The sequence below is a fragment of the Panthera leo genome, chromosome B2 (assembly GCF_018350215.1).
Source record: "Panthera leo isolate Ple1 chromosome B2, P.leo_Ple1_pat1.1, whole genome shotgun sequence".
Lineage (NCBI taxonomy): Eukaryota > Metazoa > Chordata > Mammalia > Carnivora > Felidae > Panthera > Panthera leo.
This window is the reverse complement of record NC_056683.1, coordinates 21286960-21313129: the sequence shown is the minus strand read 5'-3', so window position 1 is coordinate 21313129 and position 26170 is coordinate 21286960. Positions and strand designations below refer to the sequence as shown.

Here is a 26170-nt window from a genome sequence, read left to right as displayed (position 1 = left end):
AGTAAAATTTCCTTTCATGAGTCTGAAGTAACTTTTAATGTATGTCCTTCTAGGTGGTCTTATGTGAAAACATAACCTACTACTAAAATGGGATTCATTACATTTGTAGACAATTAAAAAGCCCATTTTTGTACACGCCTTTATACCAAATCTGTTAAAAATTTAATGTGATATGATAAGTATCTGCTGATGTATTTAAATGTTCTTTAACATGAAAATCACATTACTTGGATGTGCATAATTTAGGGGAGAGGGCCATAGGGTAATGCTTTCATTATTTTGCATTCCCTGGGCATTCATCATGTGAAGGGAGGAGGGGTATTTTCCTAGGTTAAATGAAGCCAATCGAGGATTAAAATTTTTACTGTGAATTATTAAAGTTAATCAGAGATTGATTATTCTAAAGAGGAAAACACTGAAACAATATATTTATTTTTTGATTAGCATATGATCTGTCCTCTTCTTACTCTAAACCAATCAGTCACTGATGAAAAGCAAATTGAGCAGTTCAAAAAGTCCTTCCAGAGGGCCAGACTGTCTTGAGAAGAAGTTTCCCATCTGATGTATGACACGGTGTTGTGAATGCTACATACAATGTGATATGTAGTTTACCTGTGGTTGTGTTTTTAATTGGGTATTTTGCTTCAATTAATGTCATGTTATTTCGACATTTTAGAGCAGTTACTCCCAATTTTTCCCAATATAAGGACCTATTGTAATGGAAAAACTTTTTCCAGAGCAAGCACAATTTCAATTATAGATTCTATTGGCAGTCTCCGACAAAAAATTCTTTAAAATAACACATTTCATGGAATTAGTTTATTACAAGAGCATCTTCACACTCTTGCCAAGTAACAGTACATATATGTGTATGTGTATGGTTTACTTGGTTTGCAGATGCTTGATGAGCGTATGAATGAGTGGACCCCCTGAACTAGCTCCCTGGGGCATCTGCCCTAGAGGAAAATGGATCCTACATATGAAGAATTCTGAGGTCGAATGTTAGGAAAATAACGATTAGATCAGTTCTAAAGGGCAAATGAGATGCTCGAACTCCAGGAACAGCTGTGCAGGTGCAAGATCTGAAGGCCTTTATGTGACAGGTTAGGAGGATGCATTCCGTTCCATCTGCTCGCTACTGAAGCTTCCAGAGGTGCCCACCCAACCTGCTCCTCATTATTTCAAAGGAAGAAATGTTGGAGAAGTAAACTGAATCAGAAACACTTCAACAGACCTTAATGGCATATCTCCCTTGGCCCTTCTGATTAATTTCATATGATCTGTTAGAGAGAGGGCTGGATTTGCAGGCTAGGTGACTAGTCAGGTTCTAAACCCAGCCCAGCCTTGATTATGGTTAATGGAAAGATACTGCACCTTGCACCTTGGTTTTTCCATCTGTAAAATGGGCAGAATCTCTTTCCGTTATCATATTCTTAGGAGGTGACTTAAGGATGCTCCCAGGCAGTGTTTTCTCTTTTTAATCAGTAGAAGTAAACAGAAAAGCTTTTGTGAGGCTAGACACTATTGTCCTTCCATATCAAGGATAAATACCATAAAACTAGGGAATTTCTAAGTATCCTTTATTTATCTATTTATCCTTTATTTCTAAGTATTCTTTAAGGCAGAGCAGCAGCCAGAGGACCTGCCAGTGAAGTGAGACCTTCCTCAAAAACCATGCACCTGAGGTTCTATTTTCTTCTCTTTAAAATGAGGGTGTTAGTGACTTAGTAATTGTTCAGTAGTGATACCTCTTAAAACACTATTCTTAGGGATGCCTGAGTGGCTCAGTCAGCTAAGCATCCAACTCTTGACTTTGGCTCAGGTCATGATGTCAGTTTGTGAGATTGAGCCCCATATCAAGCTCTGTGCTGATAGTGTGGAGCCTGCTTGGGATTCTCTCTCTGCCTCTGCCCCTCCCCCCTCTCTCAGTAAATAAACAAACAAACAACACAACACTACTCTTGGGCTCTGACAACAAAATCCTTACACTACTTAACCACCCAGATGCGGGTAGGAGACTTAGCCACCTCATTTCTGATGTCAGCTGTATAATATGAAGGAAAAGCATCCCTCTGGTTTTCTGATTAGTTAAGGCTGGGAGCAGGTATTCTGTTTACATTGTATGTGGTATCTGTGCAAATTCAAAAAAATGTTGCATGTAATCTTTATTTCAAACTTACATAGCCTTTTCAAGTTGCTTGCTCCAGTGAACCTTCAGGAGTGTCTTAGCAAGCAAAAGAGGGCACACAGTAAGCACGTATCAGTTGAGCCTGGGAAAGAGCAGGGTTGGGGAAGCTACTACCCAGAAAAGACCGTGTTGTTTGGATTTTCTGCAAAAAAAATAAAACTGGATTTTTCCTAAAGGAGACAGGAAGAATTATTTTCACTAAGCGGACTTGGTGAAAGAGGTGGCCTGTGACTAGAGTCACCTGAACTGTGAGTTACAGGGCCACTGCTGTCTGCACAGTGGGACCAGTGCCTCCCCTGCCTGATGCCCGCAGCTGCGGTGAGACTTTCCCAGTGCACATCACAGGCGGTGCTTCCTTCTGATGAACACTGACCTCACAAAGGTTTCCAGGCAAGAAACCCTCCAAACACAATTTCAAGAATTCCAAGACAATTTTGCAGTTCTGATTCTAAGAGAGGTTTGATTGGAAAGGGGACTCCATCTGCACTTTCTTTCTTCTTTGTTTTATAGATGTTAGTAATTATCTTTAAAAAAAATAGAAATGAGTTCTATCTTAAGATTTCAGCTGAGTTTATTTTGAAGAACTGTTCGGTCAGCTGGGGTTTTTCTCCCCATCTGTAGTTTGCTTCAGGTTTCAGTGACTTGGCAATATGGAGATAATTCATAGTAGCTCACTAAGTTTTTTGTAAGAGATGTTATTGGAGGAGGGGTTACAGATGCATTGTCGGTTTAGAATACATAAGTAAAGGTTTCTCTGAACCTACCTTACTTTTTGAACAGGAGAAAAGATGATTTTGGGGGTGTAACAGTGTACCAAGTAATGAAGAGCAGTCTTCAAAGACCTTTAAATCTATAAACAAAACATAAATATCTTTAATCAAAATGTTTTGAGTTCTGAACCTGATGTTTCAAGGGTGCTTTATTATCAGGTGGCTTGCAGAAACACGTCATTAATCAAACCTGTTGCATTTCCCGCAGAATTTCATTAAAAAGGTTCCCATACCCCTTAGATGAGGGGCAGTGAAACAGAAACTTGATAGAAATACTAAGGATGGGGAAAGATCAAGCCACCGTGGCACCTGGTCCTCCTTTCACTTCCTTTCCCAACTCTGCCCCTCCGAGATGTCTTCGAGAAGATGGAGGAAGCTGCATGCAGCTGGGGTCATTGCCCTGGACCTTGCCACTCCTCTGGATGTGGGGACGGGAGTGGCACAGCCCTGGGAGTTCCTTCCCCAAAGCCTAGTGCTGGCTCTCCACGCTCAGCCTGGGGCCCCAGCTTTCTGGGAAGGCCCGGGAGGAGGCAGGGGCAGCGTGGGACTGAGAAAGTGCCTTCCTCAGGGCCTTGCCTTCTGGAATGGGGTGCGTGGCTGGGGGGACAACGAGTTGGAATCCAGAGCAGAGGGTGGAGGGGCTGACAGCAGTTACCATCCTTGCAGACTGGGCCAAGCAGGCCGTGGTGCAGAAGTTCCTTGTCTGGCTCTTGGCTTTCTCTCTTCACATTTTGGCATTCAGTGAATGCATTCGATAAATCTATGCTTTTCTGATGTGAGTATGATGTGCATGTGTGTTTTCTGTTTGTTTTTTGGTTGTTTTTTTTTTTTTTTTGGTGTCGAACAGGCAGTAAAACCAAGAAGCCAAATGCTTGGATTGTTGTTGTATGGATTGATTGAAACTAGCCAAACTGTGGGAGTCACTTGCCCTGACGATTCCGGGTAATACTTTTCGCTTGTTCTACTAAAAGAAATAAAAAAAAAAAATTACTTGCAAAGGTGCAGAATCAGATGCAGGAGTGGAGGGTTCGGGTTCTGCCCTCCCAGGGCGCCTGCGTGATACTGGAAGGAGAGGAAGGGAGAGCAGAGCGGCTCTCAGCTGCCGGCCTGGCTCCTCCTCTTCCTCTCCGGCCCCGGGAGCCACAGCCTTATGGTTTTGAGAGCACAGGGCCTAGTGCTGCGCCCAGCGGTGGTATTTTAAAGTATTTCTCGGTAGTTTTTAGGATTATCAGTCGTCACTTTGCAGGGTTCCTTTTCATTTTCAAGGGCACCCAGTATCACTGTTTAGTTCCCTTTCAAAAGCCCTCTTCACACACTCAGGCCCAGTCAGGAAGATTAATAATGTTCGCTGATTTACTGTCGCCGCAAAAAAAGCATTAGTTAATTAGACTTTTACACCTCAGTCAGATGGCATTAGACACCCTTTGTGCGCTTTAACTCAAGGATGTTAAAGACCTAAATCTCAGAGAAAAAAGAAAAGAAAGAAAAAGGACAGGCACTTTTCCAGTTTAAGCTGCATGTTGGTCCATGTTAATTAGGCATTTGTCCCTTCGTCTGGAGGTGATAGAAAATGCCAGTTACTGCGGTATTTAACTGACATCAAACTCCCGTCCAAAGAATTCAGTTGGGCCCAGCCTCCTCTCTTAATTGGTGGGAAGGAAAACTCCGGCACACACCCAGAATAAGGAGGAAACTGTTACTTTAACACTTAAAAATTTTCATTCTGGAGGATCTGAGGAACACTTGTGTATTTTTTGTTGTGGATGTTAACTGTGCTGTGGAGCTTTTTAAAAACTGTAACAGACTCTCCCTCTCAGACTTCAGCTACCCAAATGATTAGCTTTTGTAAGTCTTCAGTAAGTGAAAGTTTAGTCATTGCTGTTATCCAAGGTCAAAAAGTTATCCAGGGGCCCTTACAGATTTATTTATCTGTTTGGCACTGTATTTAAGAAGACATTTAATTTTCTAGCGCACAGTCAGATCTGAGCCAGTACTAGAAATTAGTTTGTGGGTTAAAGTGCCAAGTAATAGATGTTTTGAAAACCAATATATGGTGGCATATGAAAAGGATGGTTTTTGTAGGAATGATTAGATGAAACGTGCTCTTTGAAAAGATTTTAAGCAGCTTCTTCCTGGTTGCTGGAGAAGGTAATTCTCAGTGACAGGAGTTTAGTTTACCTTATTCATGAGCTATGTAAAACAATTCCAAAAATAATGAAAAGATTTTTTTTTCTAACTAGGGGTAGCCTTATTTGACTTTAAACCTTACTTGCTTTGTCTATGGTTTCTAGCCAAATGTTCACACGTTTGAGAGCACTTCATTTTCAGTACTGAACTACTTTTTCGTGCACTGAATGAATGCAATATGTTAACACTCCTGTCCGGCCCAGAATTGCTCGGCTGCCCCTTGGCCTGCCTGCCTGGTACTGGCTGAAAAGGTACCATTGTTTGTTCTGCAAACACTGGGTGATGTTTGTTTCCAAGGTGACTGGTTCTATTGCTGCCCTTTAAGCTGGGGGGGGGGGGGGGGGGGGGGATGGGGGAGAGAGAAAGTTGGCTTTAAACACCTGAGAGCATCCTGTTCTGGATACGGTCTGTGTGTGTATGTGTGTAAGTTGAAATACTCTTTTAACTGAGTTAATGGGAGAAAAAGGGATCATGTGGAAATGTGAGAAAAAGACAGATTATCAGTAAGTGAAAAAGATCAGTAAGTTCTGATATTTAACTCTGTACTTAGAATGAATGTAATGGTAAGAAATGTTAGAATTCAAGATCTGATTAGACCATAGTGAAGTGAACTATTTTTACATTTGAAAAAGTAAAGAGTCAAGGGAAGAAAAAATATTTTAGATGATAACCATTGAGATGTTAAATTTGTGTTTGCATGAAATAGTTCTTCAGCTGCCATCTGTAAACAGCTCTTTAGATGAATAAGAGTATAAGGAAACCTGGTTATGGATCAGGTAGGTAGTTAGGCCTTCAAAAACAAGTAAGAGAATATGAGATCTAAAAGGTTGGTTTCAGTTTTAAGTTCTTGAAAGAAACATTGAGAAAATGGTTAAATAGTTGAAGTTTATTTGTGTCCAAGATTTTCCCAAAAGGTAACAGATTAAAAGCATCTTTGGTGGTATATAATTGGCTTATTCATCAGTGAGAAATTTTAAGTTCAAATCAGAAGGAAAAAAAAATTATTCCTCCCTTCTTTGTCCCCCACCCCCTCTTTTTGTTTTATTGTACATGGATGCTGTTAACAGAACTTTGCCTTTTCACTCCTATCGGGTTTAGTACAGTTCATGCACAGGTTTCAGTAAACATTAACTACTTTTATCAGGGCTTGCAGTGTGCTGAATGGTTAGCAAAGAGAGTGCACTGCAAGAGACAGATGAAAATGAGAGAGTCCAAGGTCACATGGATGTTGAGTTTTTAGAAATTATTGAGAATTTAGGGAGAAGACATCCAGTTTCACATTTTAAATAGCCTCTCGAGTTACGTGAGCCTAAGACAAGGCTACTTTGCCTAGCATTTCCATGTGCTAGTTAAAACTGATTTCTTCAGATGCTCCCTCTGAATGGCAGGCAAGTGATTTTAAAATTGTTTTTACTTTAATAAAAGAAAAAGGGAAAAAAAATCTCGGCTTTTGTCAGGGCTGCCTTCTAGAATGAAAGTGTTTCAAGGTCCCAGCAGAGAAGTACTATAACATTTATCACGGTGATTCTGACGATCTCTTTCGATTTTATAGGGGTGTCTTTTTTACTTTCTCAAAGATTATTTGGGATTGATTGCCCTCAGATAGATAACCAGTTTGGTTCTAGGGGTTAACACGTTAAGTCATAAACCAAGTGCTAGAATGAAATATGGCCAAATAGAGACTACACATACTCTTTTCAGAAATCATGGAATACTGTAAAACTTTCGCCTCTGTAGCCTTTTCAAAACCAGGAACGTGACTTGTGCTTTTTCTAAAGGAGATGCATGTCTTTAGAATTACTGGCAATAAATATTGTCGTCTTTCTTGCCCCTCAATTCAGTGCAATGTGTGGAAGCAGTCAAATAAAGCTTGCCCCCCGGGTGTCGGTGTCGTGCCCGGCTCCCTCGTTGCACAGTCATCCCTGTGGCTGCTCCGACCACAACGGCAGAGCCCTGTGCACGACAGGGGGCTGCGGGGAGAACACCCGAGCCACCCCTCAGGCTCGCGTCCCCCCGCGGGCTGCAGACTCCAGGCTGTGCGGCTGGGTGTCGCCTGCGCTGCCGCTGCGGGCTTGCGGGTGGGCGGCCGGCTGGGGGCCGGGGAGGGGCCTGGGAGGACGCGCGGGCGGAAGGCGGCCTGGGCACGCCGCCCCTTCCCTCGGCGGACCAGCCTTTGTGCGCTGGGGAAGCCGTCGAAGCACAAGTGTGTTCGCACGGCTGGAAGCGTGTGCGCCGTTGTCCCGGGGGACTCGCCCCTCCCCTCCGAGGGCGGCCAGTGGGAAGCGGACGGGGGGCCTGCGGGGGTGACCTGGAGGAGGCGCGGGTCCAGCCGGGGCCCTCTCGGGCCGCCCGCCCCACCTCAGCGCCCGCGCTGGGCTGCCCGGTGAGCGGGCAGCGGGGCCGTCAGTCAGGGCGGCGGGCGCGGATTGGTCGGTCGGTCGGCCGGCGGGGGCGGGGCTCGGGCCGGCCTTCCCGGTGGGCGGTGCCAGCCTCCCTTCCAAGAAGACCTTGACGCGCTCTCCTCGGCCCGCGACGGCCGAGCAGCAATTTAATGAACAACCAGAGATCTTCAAAGGGCCCGTTTAGTAATTGAGCTCGTTTTTGAAAAGTGAATTCTTAGGAAGAGATTAGAAAGTGCGTGCGCTCAGTGCGAAGTCCTGTTCCCCCCCCCTTTTTTTTTTTTTTGCTAATTTGATGCCGTTTAGCCTGTGATCACTTTTGGATTTTCAGAAGTTTTGCATAGGCGTGAGCTTGCCCACTTGTATTTTGTACTGATTTCCCAGAACAAGTCCACGTTAACACATTTGGTTTACCTGATGGCAGTTTTTCAGTGAAAGCAGCATGTAGCTAGAAAATATATGTAGACTGTTTTTTACATAGCAGAATGGTGCAGGCATTATAGGCAGCAGACCAGGATCTGGGAGAAGGAGCTCCATGAGACAAGGAGAGGGGAGAGTGGCAGCAGTCGGTTCGGGTTCGCTGAGCTTGGAAACAGGACGGCTCCTGGTCCTTTCCCGCTGAGTGTTGGGCACCTGTTTTCTCCTTTCCAGTGTGACCCGCCTTCTGAGAGTGGGGTGGTGGGACAGAATACAAGCAAACAGGCCTCAAGTGGCTTCAGGTTTTAAGACTCAGTTACTTCCCAGCAGTGCTGGGCCCCTCCTGAAAGTGAGGTGCGTCTGTCTCATTCTCCCTTCATAATCAGTGTGTTGATGATGATAAGGAACACATGCAGCTGGGATGCAGTTTCTTGATGTTCTGTACTTTAAGTGCATGACCACCGAGGACAATAGGTGGTTTGGTGATGGTCAGCCTTACTTCTGATGACTGAAGGCCACCTGCCACCGTGCCCTGCTGAGTGTGCCCTGAGCTGGCAAAGTGGATGAGGCACATGGCTCCTGCCGGTTCGTCTGTGTCACAGGGCTGGGCAAAACCTGAAGTGGCCAGCTCACTGCACCAGGGCACCATTGCCCTCATTCCATGAGCAACGTAGTACCTAGTGACTCACCTGGCACAGTCTCTCCACTTTGTCACTCGTCTCATTTTTGGTGTGCTGCCTTGGTGTGCTCCCTTTTCACTGGGTGGCAGCATCCAAAACAGTGATTCTTCAACTGGGGGTGAGGGGAGAACTTTTCCTTAAGGCACATGTCAGGGCCCACTCCAAAACATGTTGTGAGGCTGGGACTTATCCTTCTGAAAAGCTTCCCAGGTGATTCTAATGAATACCCCTAATAATTAGCATTCAAAGCTGTATTTATAAACGGGTTACTTTTATATTTATGTCTGATGAGACAAATGAATACTTTTGAGCCACTGGGAATTTTAAAAATAAATAAAAATAAGAAGTGATATATAAACCTTGAAATTCTCCCATCTAATGCTTGCTTCTTGCAGCCCTGAGTTTTCTATGAAGGCAGGTATTGTGGTACCTGTGCTAGAACCCTGATAGGCTGTCTGCACTGGCAGGTGTAAATGCTACTAATTAATTTTTTAAGAACTTGGCACAATGACAATTATCAGGGATGCTGAGTAGCTGGTACCAGATGTTTCTTTTGTTAGGCCATGGAGAGGTTATGTCACAGGCAATAGACTATGGACACGTAATCCCTTGGTCTGAGGCTGTGGATTTTGGAGAGGCTGAATATTTTCTTTAAAAATGGGGGTGGGGGGAGATGGATGGATGGATGGATGGATGGATGGATGGATGGATGGATGTTCTGGTTTCTACCCTGCCTCCCCTGCCCCAGCTCTTAGAGATTATCTTATGTAGAGGTGTCTACTCAATTATCATTAGGCCCAGCTCTTTTGAGAAGCGAATAAATGGTACTTGGAGCCTTTTTATCTAGACCGTCTTGCTCACCATTTTGCCACAGCTGAAGCGACAGCCTGTGCCTCTAACTGAATTCAGTCCTTTTTTTAGTCTTTTAACTGTGGAACAACAGGAAAGTCGGCCGCTCATCATTTCGTGTGCAGACTTTACAGCCTCTGAACAGCCTCTGCTTACGCAGTTCATGAATGCACCATTTGTTGCGGGCACAACTGTTAGATACAACTGGCCTTGCAGCCCACTCTGCCCGCCATCAGTGCATCACTGTGGCCTTTCTCTCCCCCTTTTCTTTCCTTTTTTTTTTTTTCCCTGCCTAAGCCAGATTTTTGCTTTAAATACCACCATCTTGTCCACGGTTACAGTTTCTTTGACCCAACTTACATTTTTCAAATGTAAGTTTCAGAAAGTAGGTTTAATTTGCTCAGACTGTGAGTATAGATGGGGGTTCCGAATAAGGGAAAGTATTTTACTTTATTAAAGAAAGAGGTTATTTTTGTGGCTTGCATTTGCATTTATGCTTTTCAAAAAATAATCTCAAAGAACCGTGTCACTTTGAAATTTTATTGTAAATTGCATTGATGTTTGTTAGAACGTTTTGGATTTTCCTAGATTATTATATTTCCTTTTAAGCTTTACACACCATTTCTTTGTCATCAGGTATTGTCTTCAGTTTGGAATTTAAGAGAAGCTGTCAAAACCAAACTCTTTAACACTTGGTTTTTAGAGTCTTTGAATATTATCCTTACAAATGACTGTTTATCATTCTTTTCTCCTTTTGAAACAGGGTCCCATCCGAAAATGATACCATTAAGGTTAAAGATTTTCACTTCTGTTTTGTTTCTCTTAAATATACATTCTTTTGCCTATAATTAATTATACATATGTGTTACTCTGTGTATATGCATACATTGACATTATGCCTTCTTTATATTTTATTTAATTGTCTTTTCGTTAAAAGCATGTATTGACTTATTTTTTTGCTGTGTTTTACGCATTCAACAACTGGGCCAAATTGTTACTTCTGACTGCTTTAAGGCCCTGCTGTGGCTAAGGAGACAAATTTCTGTTAAAACAGCAAACATCTTAGAGCAACCAGCTCTACAAGCTTCTGCATCCTGGAGCTTCCAAACATGAAACAGTCATTTGCTAAAAATGAAGAAGCTTTCCATAGTTTGAATTTTATAAAGTACAGGAATGTATTTAGTTGTTGTCATTCAAAGTTGTCATGGAGGCCCAGGGTTGTATTTGTTTTTGTTAAAATTGAGACGTGCAAACATGTTAAAAGGAAAAGGTGTATTCTTTTGTGAGATTGATGTTTTCCTTTTCATCTCACTATTTGGGGGTGGGGGGGTGGGAGATCTATTTCTTTGTGAAGATTAAGTCCAGCGCCTGAAGAGTCCTTACAGTCTTGGTTGATGTAAAAACTAAGCAGTTACAAGTTCCCTGGGAAAGTGAGCCTGGGTTTTACTGCTTCCAAGAACAGTTTTCTCAACCCTGAGTCTGCTCTTAACTTTTAGAGCACTTTCTGTACGTGGTCCTGCAATTTTCAAGCTTGGTTTTGATCTGCACCTTTAAGCTGGGTAAACTCTCATTGGACTTTTCTCCCTTACCATAGTTTCTTGACTGCTCTTCTCATGTGATTAATATGTGTGTTGCTTCAAATGCCAGTTGAAACATCACCAGCTATTTTCACCAGGTAGAAACTGCTTTTCCTGTGTCAAAACAACCAGTGTGGCTTAGTTGATGCTTCTGTTGCTAAGCAGGTAAATTTCTGGTCTGCAGGTTGTCTGTTAACCCTGTAAATGCCTAATGTCAAGCAAAAAAAAAAAAAAAAAAACAAAAACAAAAAAAAAAACCAGAAACCAAAAAATCAGAAAACAAAACCAAGAAGAAAAAAAACCAACAAGGTGATGCTTCCTTCTTACACAATGCTTTGTTCAGGTACATGAAAACTGGGCCTAGCTCACCCTAACCTCCTTTTATGTATTGTGAAGGACCTAGCCTCAATTTTTGTATTTTTGAGGGGAGGAGGAGAGGTAGGAGGTAGAGAGGGCTGGGAAGTTGGCAGTATCCAGGGAGATGACAGCCCAGGGAGCTGGTAGTGAAGGTATCACACCATATGATTAAAAGTTATGGGCTTCAGTCAGTAATGACTTTAGCCTTTTTCTTCAGGACTTTTCTCTACAAGTCTGCCTTAAATTGCAGTATGGCTGTGGGGAAAAGAAGAGGAAAGAAAGGGGTTGCTGTTTGCATCCATTTGCCAGAAAGGAGTTAACAGAACATACCGCAGAACAGGTTGGGCAAGACTGTTAAAGCCAGTGATGAAGCCTTCCCCTCTCTCTCTCTCTCTCTCTCTCTCTCTCTCTCTCTCTCTCTCTCTTTCTCTCTCTCTCTCTCTCCCCCCCCTCCCCCCTCTCCCCCCTCTCCCCCCTCTCCCCCCTCTCCCCCCTCTCCCTCCCTCCCTCTCTCCCTCCTCCTCTCTCTCTCCCTCCCTCCCTGTTTCCTTCTCTCTCTCTCTCTCTCTCTCTCTCTCTCTCTCTCCCTCCTTCCTCCCCTGTTCTCCCTTTCCTCTCCCAGGACTTTAAAACATCTTCAGATTATCCCCTACTCCGCCCGCCCCCCCCCCCCTTCAGCGTCTGGCTCTCCCTCTCCAGGGCAGAACATTTGATGTGATGAAAATACTTTGTGGAGATGAGGAGCCTGTGGGAGAGGCCTCAGCCATGCCAGCTGTTTCTTGAGAAATCGATGGCGCGCTTGTCTGTGCCCTTCGCCATGTAACATAGGCCCCATTCAGCAGAGACATTCTTCTGCGCGTATTTATGCCTCTGTGGGACTGTGGGGTGGGCGGCCCTTGGGGGGCCAGGGGGGCTGGGGAGGGGCGGGGGAGGAGGTCGGGGTGGAGACTTGGAGGTCAGTGTGGAAGAGTCCTGTGCTCTGAGTGCCTGGAAGTCATGAGACACTGCTTCTCCAAGCATCTGAAGTCCGCGGACGTAGGGGATGGGATAGCTTGTGGCCATAAATGCAGAGAGGCCGAGCTCTTTAAAGCTCAGTTCTGGCCTGATATAAGTTCTGCGTGGTGTTTGTATCTAATCCCTCCGTAAACATACCATATATAGTCATGCTTGAGCTCACTATAACACACATCACGGGGGAACCTCTCCTAATGCACAGATCCTCGGGCGCTTAGAAGCAGGCTCAGGCTATTTCTGGTGTTGTCATGGCTTTTTTGAGTTTTTGGAGGGGGGAGGAGGAGGGGTGGGTTCCCCTCGCCGCCCCCCCCCCCCCCCCCCCCCCGCCTTCTTCGTACCATTTGAAACATGTTTCTGATCCGAGTGTGTCTGGCACTCTGAAAACTAAAGCAACTATATTGTCACGTGAGGAGAAACCGAATTCTCCTTGTACATCTGGTTTTGAACAAGAACCTTGCTTTTCTTAGTATCTTTAACACCATACACGTTTTCTGTTTTATGGTCGCCGTCTGTCTTCAACTGTTTGGTTTTGGAGCATCTTTTAACACCAAGAGGGGAGCTCTCCCCTGTGATATGTCCCTGGCAGCCAGTTGAGAAGGTGCTTTGTGAACTCCCTTTTCCTGTCCAGATCCTCCTTGAGCTGCCCTCGTGTGTTTACAGCACTTCACCTTCAGATTGCCATGATTGCCAGGGCAGGGCACGGCAGCCCTTTTCCCCTTGGCAGGGCTGGGTCCGTGGAGCAGAGAGGACACAGGACTAAGAAAGAAACGTAGTTAATGTAGTTGGATGTCCCCCCCCCGCCCCCCCCCCCCGCCCCACTCCCACCCTTGGAATACCTGTAGGATATAGCCCTTCTGTTTGTTGGAGTGAGTGGTGGGGGGCATTTGTGGCTCAGATAAGAGACCTCTTCCTTTTCCTCCTCTTATTTTCTTTTCCTTCCTTCCCCCCCTCCCTCCAAAGGCTATTGCTTTTCTTCTCAGGCCCCGTGTATAGATAACCCTTGAAGAAAAGGTGTTTTGCAATGCTGGGATGTTTGGGTATTATTACACGTAAAAAGACAGGATGGGCACTTTTCTTTGCCTTGTTTTCTCTCATTGGCCTCATCGCAGTGAATTATATCTGAGTGTGTGACAGTTAATTGTACCATCCTTCGCATTTCCTAAGCTGATAAGCCCCTTTCTGTCTGTCTCCATCAAGCCTCTTTGTTTGAGAAGCTCCTAATGCAGTAGAAGAATAAAGAGACAGTTTTCTTATTGACTGAAGTCTCTTAAGCACATTCATTATGCTCTTTATCATATCTTTTTTAGAACTTTATTCCTTTAACTTCTGTAATTGAATTGTTCCAAGTAGTACAAATGACCAGTAAATGAAAACTTCCTTAAAAAGATCAGTGAGTCCAGAAAAAAAAATGGTAATTTTTTGAAGGCTATGTGTATTTATTTCAAACTTTTAGCAGCACCTGGTAGATCATGTTCAGAGTAAGACACAGGTTCTGCCAGAGGACCAATTGCCGATATGGAAATAGCAATTGATTAATTAGCTGGTATTCAGTGGACTTAAAAGCAATATATCACTTATGTGGAGGTCACTTATTTGGCATTAAGTCCAGAATATTCAGCATGTGAGTGAGAGAGAATAAGCTGCGAGGGGGGGGGTGTGTGTTGGAATGGGGTATGCAAAGCCATGCAGGTGTAGGAAGTCTTAGTACTAACACTCACTCCTACCCTTGAATCATGATGATCAGCTAGGCCTGCACTCTAACACCATTTATCCTTACTGCGCATGTGGTCCTGACCACTTGCCTACCATTTTTTCACGTGTTCAAGTCAACAACAAATTAGAGGCCAAAGTTGGTGCCTCGGGGTGGAGACAAGTCATCAGAAGGAGCTGCATTTACAGCAAGAAAAGATGTCAGCAAATGAGCAGAAGAATTCAGACAGCATGGCTGGTGACCATTGGGGGAGACTGGGCAACGTGAACAGAGAGGAGTCCTCTGTGTTCTTTCTTAACAGCTGCATTGCACGCCTATCCACAATGATCTCAATAAAAATTTCAGTTAGGAAAAACGCATGGCTGACTGAGGCCGTGCGGTACCGGGGCAAAACTGAAATAGGGGGGGATATTACGCTAGTTTCCGAAGGCACCTTGTGTAATGGTTGTTCACTGTAATGATCCTGAGTCATCACCCAAAAAAGTTAGATTAATCATATGTTGATTCACCATGTTCTGCTTAAGGAGATGGGGAAGTTTGAAAGATACTTTGGAATGATTTACACCCAGGAGTTTTATATGGAAAATTAATTTCTGAATACTTCCCTCCACCAGCTCCCCTCAGTGATATGCAGCTGCTTTGTGAGTTAACATAAAATGTTAGAATAAACCTTCCAGTGTATTCATGTATATACCAAAATGGTATTTATTTAGCCCAAATGTGCAAAAAAAAAAAAAAAAAAAAAAAGATTCGTTAACAGATTCACATGGTGTCCAAATACCATTACCAGGTTGTTCATCTGTACTCCTAATGAGAATTGTTCTTTTTTGTATTTTTAGTGGAAATAATACACAAAATGTCATGGATTTTTAAAAGCTGGTGAGAGAAAAGACCCCCTCTATCTGGTGGGTACTGAAGAAGTCCTACATACCCTGGGTGGTGGACAGTTTGTAAAACAGGAGTTCCAATCACTTTTTGTCTGTTTTTATGGGTCTGCCTTTGTTTTTTTCATGATTCTTCCACAGTTCACATCTGTGCTCGGGATTGATCATGTCACCTGGAATGGTGTCTGCATGGCTTTTTTTGGCCAGGAGGAACAATCCTAATTTGAAAAACGAAATGCTTGCTTACCAGCCATTATTCTGTTTTTTAGGTTATTTGTTAATTTTTTTCCTCTCCGTAGCTCCATTTTGTAGATGGAGACTACTGTGGCACTCATGGTTGAACACCAAAATCTCTCTTGGTGTTGTTAAGTATTTTGGGACATTTTCATGGAAATCCCAGGATTGGAAAGCTCCCGGGGCAGCTAATACCTAGTAATGGTTCTGAAGCATTTTGATTTTTATCTGCATATGGCACATTGCTGGGCCTAAGTTTTAATAATCCTACTCATAAGTGCGTTTAAATTAGCTTCCAATGGTAGTAGATTTCTTTAAGTCTTTGGTGCCTTTAGATGTGCTGTAATGCAGTTAACCTGAATAAGGTTGGTACAAACTTTTCTACTACTGAATCAAATAGGTTTCGTGAGTTTTGTTTTGTTTTGCTAAGAGAAATTATTCCCTTTGAAAACGTAATTAGTTTTGTAACCCGGTCTTCTGCGTATCCATGGAAACTATACCTCCGGATTGCCATGCTGAAGGTGGAAAGTATTCTCTTATGGGTAGCCATTTGTGACTCGTTCAGGGGAGGGAAATGAATGTAGTTGGGCTGCATTTAATAAGAATTAGTTCTCTGGATGTTGGACGCTCACAGCAGATGGAAAAGTAATAAAAACCATTACTTCCCAGGAAGCAAGGAGCAGGTCTTTGTGCTGACTTCTTGGGGTGGGGACAGCGCAGGAGGGGTGTGGCACAGGGTAAAGGGCTTGTGTGTTATTCGGTGTGCTGAGCTGCGCAGCGCCCCGTGGCTCCCTACACGGCTCGGTTGGAGATGATGTACTCACCGCATCCCCTGAGTGGGCGGGCCTCCAGGACAACCATTGAGAGGTGGAGATGGTGGAACTGGAAGTGCCTGGGAGGGAGACATCCAGGCGTAGATTTGAACAGCTGCTGGCTGCCTGGATATCAGCCTCCATGAATCACAGGCTCCGAGAACTCCTCTGTGGGGCTGGAGGCCTACCTTGAAGAAGGAAGGGGGAAGCTCTCTGCTGATACTCCGATGCCCCCAGAGCACTTGCAGGGCATGACAGAAATTTGGGCAGTTACTAGCGTCTCGATCCATAACGTTCGTTGTTTGTTTAAAAGCTTTTCCGCCTTCACGTAATCCTCATCTTGTATTTGAAGTAAATGCCGTGGGTCTGCTTTAAAGGCTGACTAAAATGGATTTTATTGGGCGTTGGGTTATTTGTAAGGGGCCCTGGGGGCCAGAGTGAGACCCAGAGAGAAGAATTTGATCAATTGATTTAAGGTGGTTGGAGGATTGAAATGTTACTTGATTGCTGGTCTTATCCAGGATTTTGAGATTTCAAGGAAAAGTGGACAATGCCTGCTTTTATCTGAGGGATTTCAGCAGTCATATGATCAGCAAACCAGCCCCCAGGAGCAGCCAGCTGCAGTCTTGGTGCCGGGAGTTGGTGCAGAGGGGGAGCTTGAGGGTGCACAGGATGTGCTGATTTTGGAGTCATTTAGCCAGGATGGTTTGGGTCATGGCCTAGGTGTGCATAAAAGTTGCACATCGCAGGGACGTGCATTTGTATGGTCTCAGATTTATTGGGGTGCCAGTCAGAGAGGCAGCAGCAGTGAGAATGGAAGGGAGCGGCATTCCTGGTGAGCACACGACCCACAGTTCCCTGTGTGTGGGAGAAGGTGGCCACCAGGCTGGGGCGGGCAGCAGGATAGAGCCAACCATCTTGTTAAGCAAATAAATTCCTAACACCGGGATGATGTGTAGAAGTCTGCAACCACAGACCTCTCTGGGCAGAAGTAAATGGAAAGGGGCTTTCAGCTATATGAAGCATAGTGTTTATAGACCCCAGGAATTAACTTAGAGCTTTGGCCCTCTCAATTTGAACATGACTATGGAAGAAATAAACTGCACAAGTTAGACTACAAAAATCACATGGGATCACTTTTACATGGCTTTCATTTGCTAAACGTGGATGTTCCCAGTATGTTTCTCTTGCAGATGTGCACACAATAACTCTGATTTGAGGACATATTAGGAGCATTATAAAATCAACTTGCGAAATAATAAGGGGTTTCCAGGGGTCTTACAGGAGAGTACTAGCAAGATGTGAGGCTGAGTTCCTTTAGCTCTGTGATTATTAATAAACCCACCTATTATCGAACTGCACATTACTCCTGTTCTCTCTGGTTTCCCGACAGTGTCTGTCCTCTGGTGTTAGCTCCTTAATGAAAAGTGAGGAAGTAACCCTGTTGTAGGGTATATGTGAGACTTCAGTGGTTTCTCTCATCTTTTTTTTTTTTTAAGTTTATTTATTTTGAAAGAGGGCACATACTTGAGTGGGGAGGGGAAGAGAGAGAGAGAGAGAGAGAGAGAGAGAGAGAGAGAATCCCAAGGAGGCTCCACACTGTCCTCGTGGAACACAACCTGAGGCTTGAACTCACGAACCATGAGATCATGACCTGAGCTGAAATCAAGAGTTGGACGCTTCAACGACTGAGCCACCCAGGCACCCGGGTTTCTCTAAAATCTTAAAGGTAGTGTGTCATATGATTTTTCTTTTAAATAAAGAAGTTTAAGTGTTCAGGTTTGCATTTTTGTTCATGACTTTTTCATATCTCCTGAAAGAAATGAAAAAAAAAAATCCATTCACCCAAAACCCCAACAGTCTGCTAAATAGCTGTAAAACAGAGAAATGCAGCTTTGAGCATTGGGGCCTTTTTATTATTTTCAACTCTGATTTTACGGTCGAGTTCTAATATGTGACCAAATGTATTACATGAGTGTTTACCCCCCTTTTTTTTTTTCTTCCTCATTTTGGCCACATGGGAGTACCTAAAGAGATGGAATGTGCCACACCCCGAGAATGAGGCACTCTAGGGGCCTAGGAACTTGAGAAGGCCTGAAGCAGCAGGGTCTGTTCATCTCGAGCTTGGCCTTGCCTGTGCTAAGTGGGGAGCAGAGAGCCAGTGAACTCCTTCAGCATGAGTTCTAAAATGTGTGTGTGTGTCCAGAGGGGCTCTCCTGCCCTCTGCAGAAGGAGTGAGGGAGAATTCTGGCTAGGAGTCCCTCTACCTTGTTTTGTTTAGTAATCTCTACATCTACTGTTGGGCTTGAACTCAGGATCCTGAGCTCAAGAGTCACGTGCTCTTCAGACTGAGCCAGCCGGCCCCCCCACCTTTGAGATCAGTTGTAGATCCCTGACGTTGTCCTCACAGAGCGCCCTCCAGAGAAGTGCTGTTCGGTTCTTTAAACCCGGAAGGGCTTACGTGATTCTATGCTCTCTCCCCAGTTGTTTTCGTGCATTTCATAAATGTCCTACCTTGGAGTTCTAGATTATGCTTTGTTTTGGCTGTGTGTGTGTATGTGTATGTGTGTGTCTGGGTAGGGGCTGACGTTTTTAGGAGACGAGAATTTTTATTATGATTCATTACACATCATCTGGAAGATTAGTATATTGTGGACAGCTCATTCCCTGCATGTTAAATTGCACATTTTCCTAGGTTGACTAGAAATTATGATTTTTTTTTTTTAAGGAGTCGTTTTGTGGTTACATGGTGATGCTTTTACCTTAAAGAGATCACCTTCTTTCATTTGGCCAGAATACATTATCAGTTCAAACATGATTTAATGAATAAAATTGAATCCCTTTCCTTCTGGCCTGCTTTTGGGAATCAAGGGATTCCAGGAGTGTGAGTGTGCACATATTTGTTTCCTAGGGCTCTTGATCTGAATCCTTCAGTGTATTTACTGTTCACATTTTCAGTACTTCTTAGCATATTTAGCTTTCTAAGTTGTTGGCAACTGTTACATAATCCTGTTGGCGATGAAAAGTTTTTAAATTTGGTAAGGAAGAGCTCCCAAATGGGAGGTTAAAAAAACAAAACAAAACCAAATTCCTCTATTTTAATGAACAGAAGTGAATTGAGAATAGGGTAGAAATCCCAGCTAACTGATATTAGTATAAAATACTTCACATCTGTGTGTGATAGGTTGTACTTAATAAGACTGACTACTGATATAGAGGTTCTTTTCACAGCGAGTTGTCTTAGGTTAGGCTGAGCTATGCTGAAGTATGAAACCAACTTTAAAACCTCTGTGGCTCAACCTATGAAATGTCATTTCTTGTTCCTATGAAACTAGCACGGGACCAGCAGCCCTGTCCTGTGGCTCCCTTCCAGGCAGTGGCCCAGGGATCCAGGCCGCTCTCATCTCCTAGCTGTCCTGCCATTGCACATGCTTCCAGGCAGCCCCAGGAAGGAGAGAGCGAGCAGATCACACGCCAGTGTGAAAAAGCTTCAGACTGGAAGTGATGCACGGGCCCTTGGCTCACAGCCCATTGGACAGAACTTGTCATGTGATCTACCACCTGCCATGCAAAGTTGTAAGGGTACCAGGCAACGCGGAGGAACACATTGCTGTTCTCTGAACAAGACACCTCTTTGCCACAGGCATATTTGCCACTCTCCTTTCTTATTTCTCCTTAAAGCATACTGTGCACAGAAAGAAACTAGAGAAGGCTTAGGCCTCAAAGGTGGAATGTAAGAAGTGAACCATGCCACCGAGCTATGGCTCTGCAGTTGTGATCCCCCGGCCAGCAGCATCAGCATCACCTGGGAACTTGTTAGAAATGCAGGTGCTCAGGCCTCACCCCAGACCTCTGCTCCAGTAAGCTCTCTAGGTTCGTGCTCAAGTTTGAGAACCATTGCCTTGGATGAATGGAATGTCTTGTAGCACCAGTTGAACTGATAATTAGTGAATGAACTCTGAAGTGCCGATATGCACTTGCTAGTGTTTTTGTGCATTAAACTTACCCTCAGGTGTGAGCCCATGTAGGATAATAATAGCAAGCACTTAGTTTGTTAGACTCTTAACCTCACCGTGTTAAAGCACTTAACATATTGAACTCAGATGTTTCTCACAACGACCCTGTGAAGTAGGTATTATCATCATCTCCATCTTATAGATGAGGAAACTGAGGCAGAGAAGGGTTCTATAACCGTAACCGTCCAAGGGCGCTGCCATAAGGTCAAGCCACTCACCACAGCTGGCAAGCAGAAGAGGCGGGATTCAAACCCAAGAAGTGTGGCTCACAAGTCTGCTCCTTCACTGCTGTGCAGTTCTGCTGGCTGGTCTCCGGGTGGTAACCCCCCAGGCCCTGCAGTGGTTCTTCTCTTTTTCTTGGAGACCGGCTGTCAGAATGAGCAGGAAGTGCGGCGTGTCGGTGGCGGTTCACATTAGGGGTGAAGCCCCCCCACCCCCACCCCAGCAGCGTCAGTCGTTGGTGGTTTATGTGTGTGGCGGGCTGCGGACAGCGTGGGCCCAGTCCTGGAGATGCATGGCTGGGCAACAGTCGCCCAGTCATTTAACACTGAACAATAATAGAACGGGGTTGCTAGGGCTGGCACCCAGGTGTTGCTGGGAAGCATTTTCTCAGAGCGAGGTGGTCCAGTGGCACTGGAACATGTTTCTCCAGCTAACCCGTGTGCAAGCTTCAGGCGCGCGAGAGGCCCTTCTCAGGTCATTTTCTGTCATCCTCTGCCCTCCCAGATGCTCCTCTGAGGCCTCATTCCAGGAGGTGGTCTGAAGATAGTTTCTGTTCAGTTTTTATGATCAAGACTTAAGTTGTAATAGACACGATGTGGTTTTGCTTCCAAGAAAATTGGTGAAAAGGGTTCTCCTCCTTCCCACTGGGGAAAATCAGGAAGAGTGAGGTGCGATCTAACCTTTCGAATTTTGAACTGATGGCAAAGGATTTTCCAAATGACATTGAGAACTGCTTTTTAAGCAGTTCTGTTTCCTGGCATCCTTTAAAACTTGTCAATGATTAACTGCATTCACTGTCTTCCAGGTGGGTCTGTTATTTGTTGTTGTTTACGTGTACTTTGCTGGCCCCTGCACTTCCTTGCCTTCTTTGTCTCCCAGGCTCAGCAGGCTAGAACTGAGCCGGCTCTTTGGTAGCTCTGCCCTGGGCCGGTACCAGCTTCGACTCTAGGTAGAGGATAAAGATAGCATCACCCCTTTCGGTTTTCGTGTTGGCCAGGAACAGCTGCTACGCTTTGTATAGCTCTGAACCTAACATTTCATTGCAGAATTGCTGAAATTTTTAGTTTTCTGCAAGCCAGGGCTTAACCACGGGGTCTTTCACATTCAGACTTCAGAGTCTAGAATTTTCCTTTGAGAAACAGTTGCTTGCCTAGGAGTGTGGCGATGTAAGGGAACAGAGATGGGGGGGGGGGGACTGTTTTGCATACATTGCTTTACAGATGCCGTTCCTTCTTTTCCTCTCCCTCACTTCAGATGGTTTAATTTGCTTAGGTGCTCTAACAGAGGTGTAGATAATTGAAGTAAATCTTGAGTCAGATCTAAACAAAAGAAGAAAGAACTGACCTAAAAAGAGCAACTGAACTCACGCTAATTGAATCACAGAGCCCTGTGCGCAGATTCGCCCAGACCAGCTTACCCTGAGGGGAAGGATGGGGGGGACCCTGTGCTGGCGGAGGGCTGCGTGCCCCTTAAGAACCAACTCCTGCGAGTCCCCCGTGCAGATTTCCCGGCTGCATTCCGTACTGAGGCGCATCTGGGTTAGAAGTTCAGCTGGGGGGGGGGGGGGGGGGGGGGCTACCATGAAAGCCATTTTGGGTTGGGCGTTTAGAAACGTTCAGAAAACGTTTCTGCCCCCTCAGAGACCTGGAGCCCTTGGTATTTGTAGATAGAATCCACTTGTTTACTGTTTCGGAGAACAGCTACATGTATGATTTGGGCATCTGTTGGATGAAACCTGACAGGCTTGCCTCAAATCGCTGTAATAAAAGATGCCACCATTTGAAATGACACGGTGTTCCTTCCTTCTCCTTTGCCAGCTGTCCAGAGTGGGAAACAGGATGCCATCCTCCCCTGAGCGCCTTCTTATTCCAGAACACCTCCAGATCATGATCACGTGGTTGTAAATACCTAAGCTGAGAGCCATCCCTCTCCTCTCTTTAGCACCATTGTCCCTGGCTGTCCCTGGCCACTGGGGCCGCAGGGGAGGCCTTTACTTATCTATCTCTGCCTCTGTGCTCCCTCCCACCAGGTCCCTAGGGCCCTTGGGGCCCTGTGCTCCTTAAACCATCAATTCCCCTTTTCTCTTCCTCCTACTCACAGCATATCACCCTCTGTCTGTTTTCTTGAGATTACTAATCAGTAAAATATTTGAGTGCCTACTGTGTGTTCAAGATTAAGATCATACAACTTCCTTGAGCACCCTGTCAAATGGTTCTTTTCTGTACTCTCTCATCTTCCCGGACTCAGAAGGTTTATGCACCTTCCTTGCTAATGCTTTCACACTTATTTGGACACTACACTCTGCCCCTTCCTACCAGTCCTTTTTCCTATCTCTGTGGCTTAACCAGGGTGTTCCCGTCCCATCCTGGACCCTCTTTACTCTGACTCCCAGCTCAATGAGTTCTGGCCTCGCCTCTCTCTGGCCAGCGAATCGCATGTGTGCTCAGAAGCTCTGACCCACAGACTAATCCCATAGTACCCAGACTTCCCCTTCTGATTCCTGTCATTTCTTCACTTTCCAGGTGTCTGTAAAACAGCTTAGCTCTACTGCCTGCTTGGAAACCTTCTTCCCAGTCCCCATTCTAGGGCTGTAGGAAATCTAGCCTGTGTCAGGAGCCCCTTACTCTCTAGCTCCCTCCGTTCCATTGTACATCCAGCCTGCCTCTCTCTTTGTTCCCGTTTCCAGTCAGACCTCCCTCCCCTGCAGTCCCATTCCATGTTTGAACAAGTTCTCTGAAAACTGACATCATCTTCTCTGCCTACACCGAGCCCGCGGCCCCACCGCCCCAGCTTCCCGCAGCTCGCCCCCCACGCACCCTCTGTCAGCAGGACCTGCTTCCTGGGCTTTTCAGGGTCCCTTCTGTGTATGGGCTCCTTTCAGTCTCTCTTCCACCCCTCCTCCCCCTCCACTTACACCTACCAGTGTTCTCTCCCTGGACTTTTCACCTTAGTATCGCAAGGACAACACTTAATTCTCTTAACTTTTCCTCATCTTTTTTTCTTCTTCTTTCACCCAGGTGGTGAGCTTCTAGAACACCCCCCCCCACACACACACACACACACCCCAAGTCTAGTGGCAGAGCCATAGTTACCAGCTGAGGAGACCGACAAATGCATTTTTTATCATCACGAAGTATTTGAGGGCCGCAGGTGGAGTATTGTTTCCTCCAAATCATTGGAAGGGTGACTGCAGCTCCCATTTGTTAATTTTTTCAGACAGGTTTTTTTGTTTTGTTTTGTTTTTGTTTGTTTGTGTTGCTTTGTTTTAACCTCTAACCAACTTAAAGGCCAGAAAAAAATTGGTTTTCACCTTCAAAGGCTACATGAGGAAACAAGGAGCAAGCCAGTCCCCCTGCCCTATACCTTTAATCAGTCGCTTTTCCCACTCCCCTGGCTGTGACTCTTGAATTTTATAGTTGATATAATCCTCCCGTTTATAGCCAATTTATTTTATTTATGCATTGCAATTTAAGGAAGGACTATTTGGTGCATAGAGGGCCTCGGTTTTAATTCTTGGCTTCTATTTAAAAGGCTCACTCATGCCATTACCTTTTGTTAATTGCAAAACAAACATCCTCCCAAGACCACCCTCTATTCTGGGACCCCTTTGAGAGTCCCAGGAATTGCTAGTGTTTGGGCCACATTTACACCTCTACGTGGATCTTACAGAAAACCTCCTCGGTGCCTTTGATGGCCTAGAGGTGGTGGTAATATGCACTCAAAAATCTGTTTTAACCTAATGGTCAGCATCAGGAAACTAACTTGGTTTTAGCAGCTATTCCTAGAATTACTGGGGGAACAAAACAAAACCATGCAAATGCAGTGACATAAATGGAGATCACCATGATCTCTCCCCCACCCCCTTTCTGTAGCATGAATTCTGTTCTAACATTGGAACTGTTTACAGTAGGCATTGGAAAATCATTTTGGGGGATTGATTTCACTAACTTTTATTAAGTCACTGCCATGTGTTGGATCCTGTCGGAAGTGAATTACGTGATTGATCTCATCTTCACAAGAAAAAGGAACATTTGAAAATCTGATCAAATTTATGGACTATTACCCAAGAAATTCTACATACAGTTTCAACGGTATGAATCTTGTACTTGCCTGTAGAATGGGGCTTATCAACCTGAGCATATCACCCCTTGATCAGCGCATCCTTACTTAGAGTGTGCTAAAACAGATGCTCACTGTGTGCCAGGTACTGAGCTATAACTAAAGATCTCTAAATAGTGGGAGGGAGGCAGCAGAATGGTTTCATATCTTAAGAAGGAATGCAGTCCAATTATTTTCTTTTTCGTATATTAAAAAATTTTTTTCATATATAAATTTTTTAAATATTTATTCATTTTTGAAAGAGAGAGAGAGAGGGAGAGCAAGCAGGGGGTGGGGCAGAGAGAGGGAGACACAGAAACCGAAGCAGGCTCCAGGCTCTGAGTTGTCAGCACAGAGCCTGATGCACGGGGCTTGAACTCCCAACCTGTGAGGTCATGACCTGAGCCGAAGTCAGATGCTTAACCAGCTGAGCCACCCAGGTGCCCCTGAAAAAAAAAATTCTAAAAATCAAGTTTGCAGTGATATTATGCTTTCATTTTTTAAAAAAATCAGCATATTCCCGTGACATATATCTCATTTCACATTACATCTTCCAGACTTTGTCCATTGATACATTATCAAAACGTAGAATGCTTAAGTGTACTATCTTGCTTTTTAAACTTGATCTGATTTTGTAACCATTTTCCCATGTTTGCACACATTGACCTTCATGTTTGAGGTGGAACCAAGTCTGAGCAGGTTTGGGGTAGATGGGGCAGGGTGGTGATGACTCACCTAGAAGAAGTCAGTCTGGCTTAGGAGATGTCCCTCTGTTGTTGGTTTCATGGGTGATTTCCCTTTATACATTGACACTGATAAATACGGGGAAGAATAAAGGCTCATAGCAAAGTTTATTACTTCTGGGATCAGCTCACTCCCCTCTCATGCCTGCAGGTAAAACCATACCAGATCATCTTTATTCCTGCTTTTAGGGCTTAAAAACTTCAGGAAGCAAACAATCTAGTAACCCAAGATTACTGGAGGGAAAAGAAAAAAAAAAAAAAAAACTACCATAAACCTATGCTGTCCGGTACAACAGCTGGTAGCCACATGTGGCTATTTAAATTTAAATTAAACTTAAATAAAAATTTAAAATGTAGTTCCTTAGTTACATTAGTCTCCATTCAAGTGGTCAGTGGCCACGTGTGGTTAGCAGTTGCCATATTGGGTAGCACAGATAGAGGTCATTTTCATCGTTGGAGAACTTTCAACTGGACATCACTGCTCCAGACCCTATCAATTCAATAAAATGCTTTCCCCAGTATCTAACATGCTAGTTTTATATGATAGGCTCTTTGAAAGACAGAGGAGGATGGCTTTTGTTTTTCTCTTGTTTTACATGTGGTACAGTTTTGTGTAGACTTGTAATCTGTGAGTTAAGGCTCTCCAAGCACTTCCCCCAACATCAGCAGCTTATGTCAGTGTTCGTTAGCAGGGTCAATTTGACAATGAATACTTCTATTTACATGGCTACACATGTTATGTATTCCGTTCAAACACGAATGTTTCATCTTCCCGTGCCTGGCAGCCCCTGCCCTCCTTTCCCACCTCCTCCAGAACCTTCTTTTTTCCCCATCTGCTCCCTTTCTGGCCACGGACGTTTTAGATTTTCTTTCGAGCGGAACTTTTCATCCTGCTTACTAGCCAGTCCCTTCCTGCTGCATTCTCTTTATTCTCTCCCAAACTGGGAATTTTTTCTGCATCTCTGTTGCCAGCGCAGGAAGCCCAACCTCTCCCTCACCCACAGCCTCACAA

The 26170-nt window shown here is 44.6% G+C and overlaps 1 protein-coding gene across 7 annotated transcripts in view; it reads left to right on the top strand.

The window, feature by feature from the left end:
* The window catches only part of RREB1 (ras responsive element binding protein 1), a 133973-nt gene that overhangs the window by 21963 nt on the left and 85840 nt on the right, over positions 1-26170 (top strand). Inside the window, exon 1 of one of the 7 annotated variants that reach the window (XM_042937975.1) lies at positions 5497-5568. The exons of the other annotated variants lie outside the window; for them this stretch is intronic. The gene's annotated coding sequence lies outside the window, so the exon portion shown is untranslated. Of the gene's footprint in view, positions 1-5496; positions 5569-26170 lie in introns of those variants that run through there. 7 annotated transcript variants of the gene reach the window in all.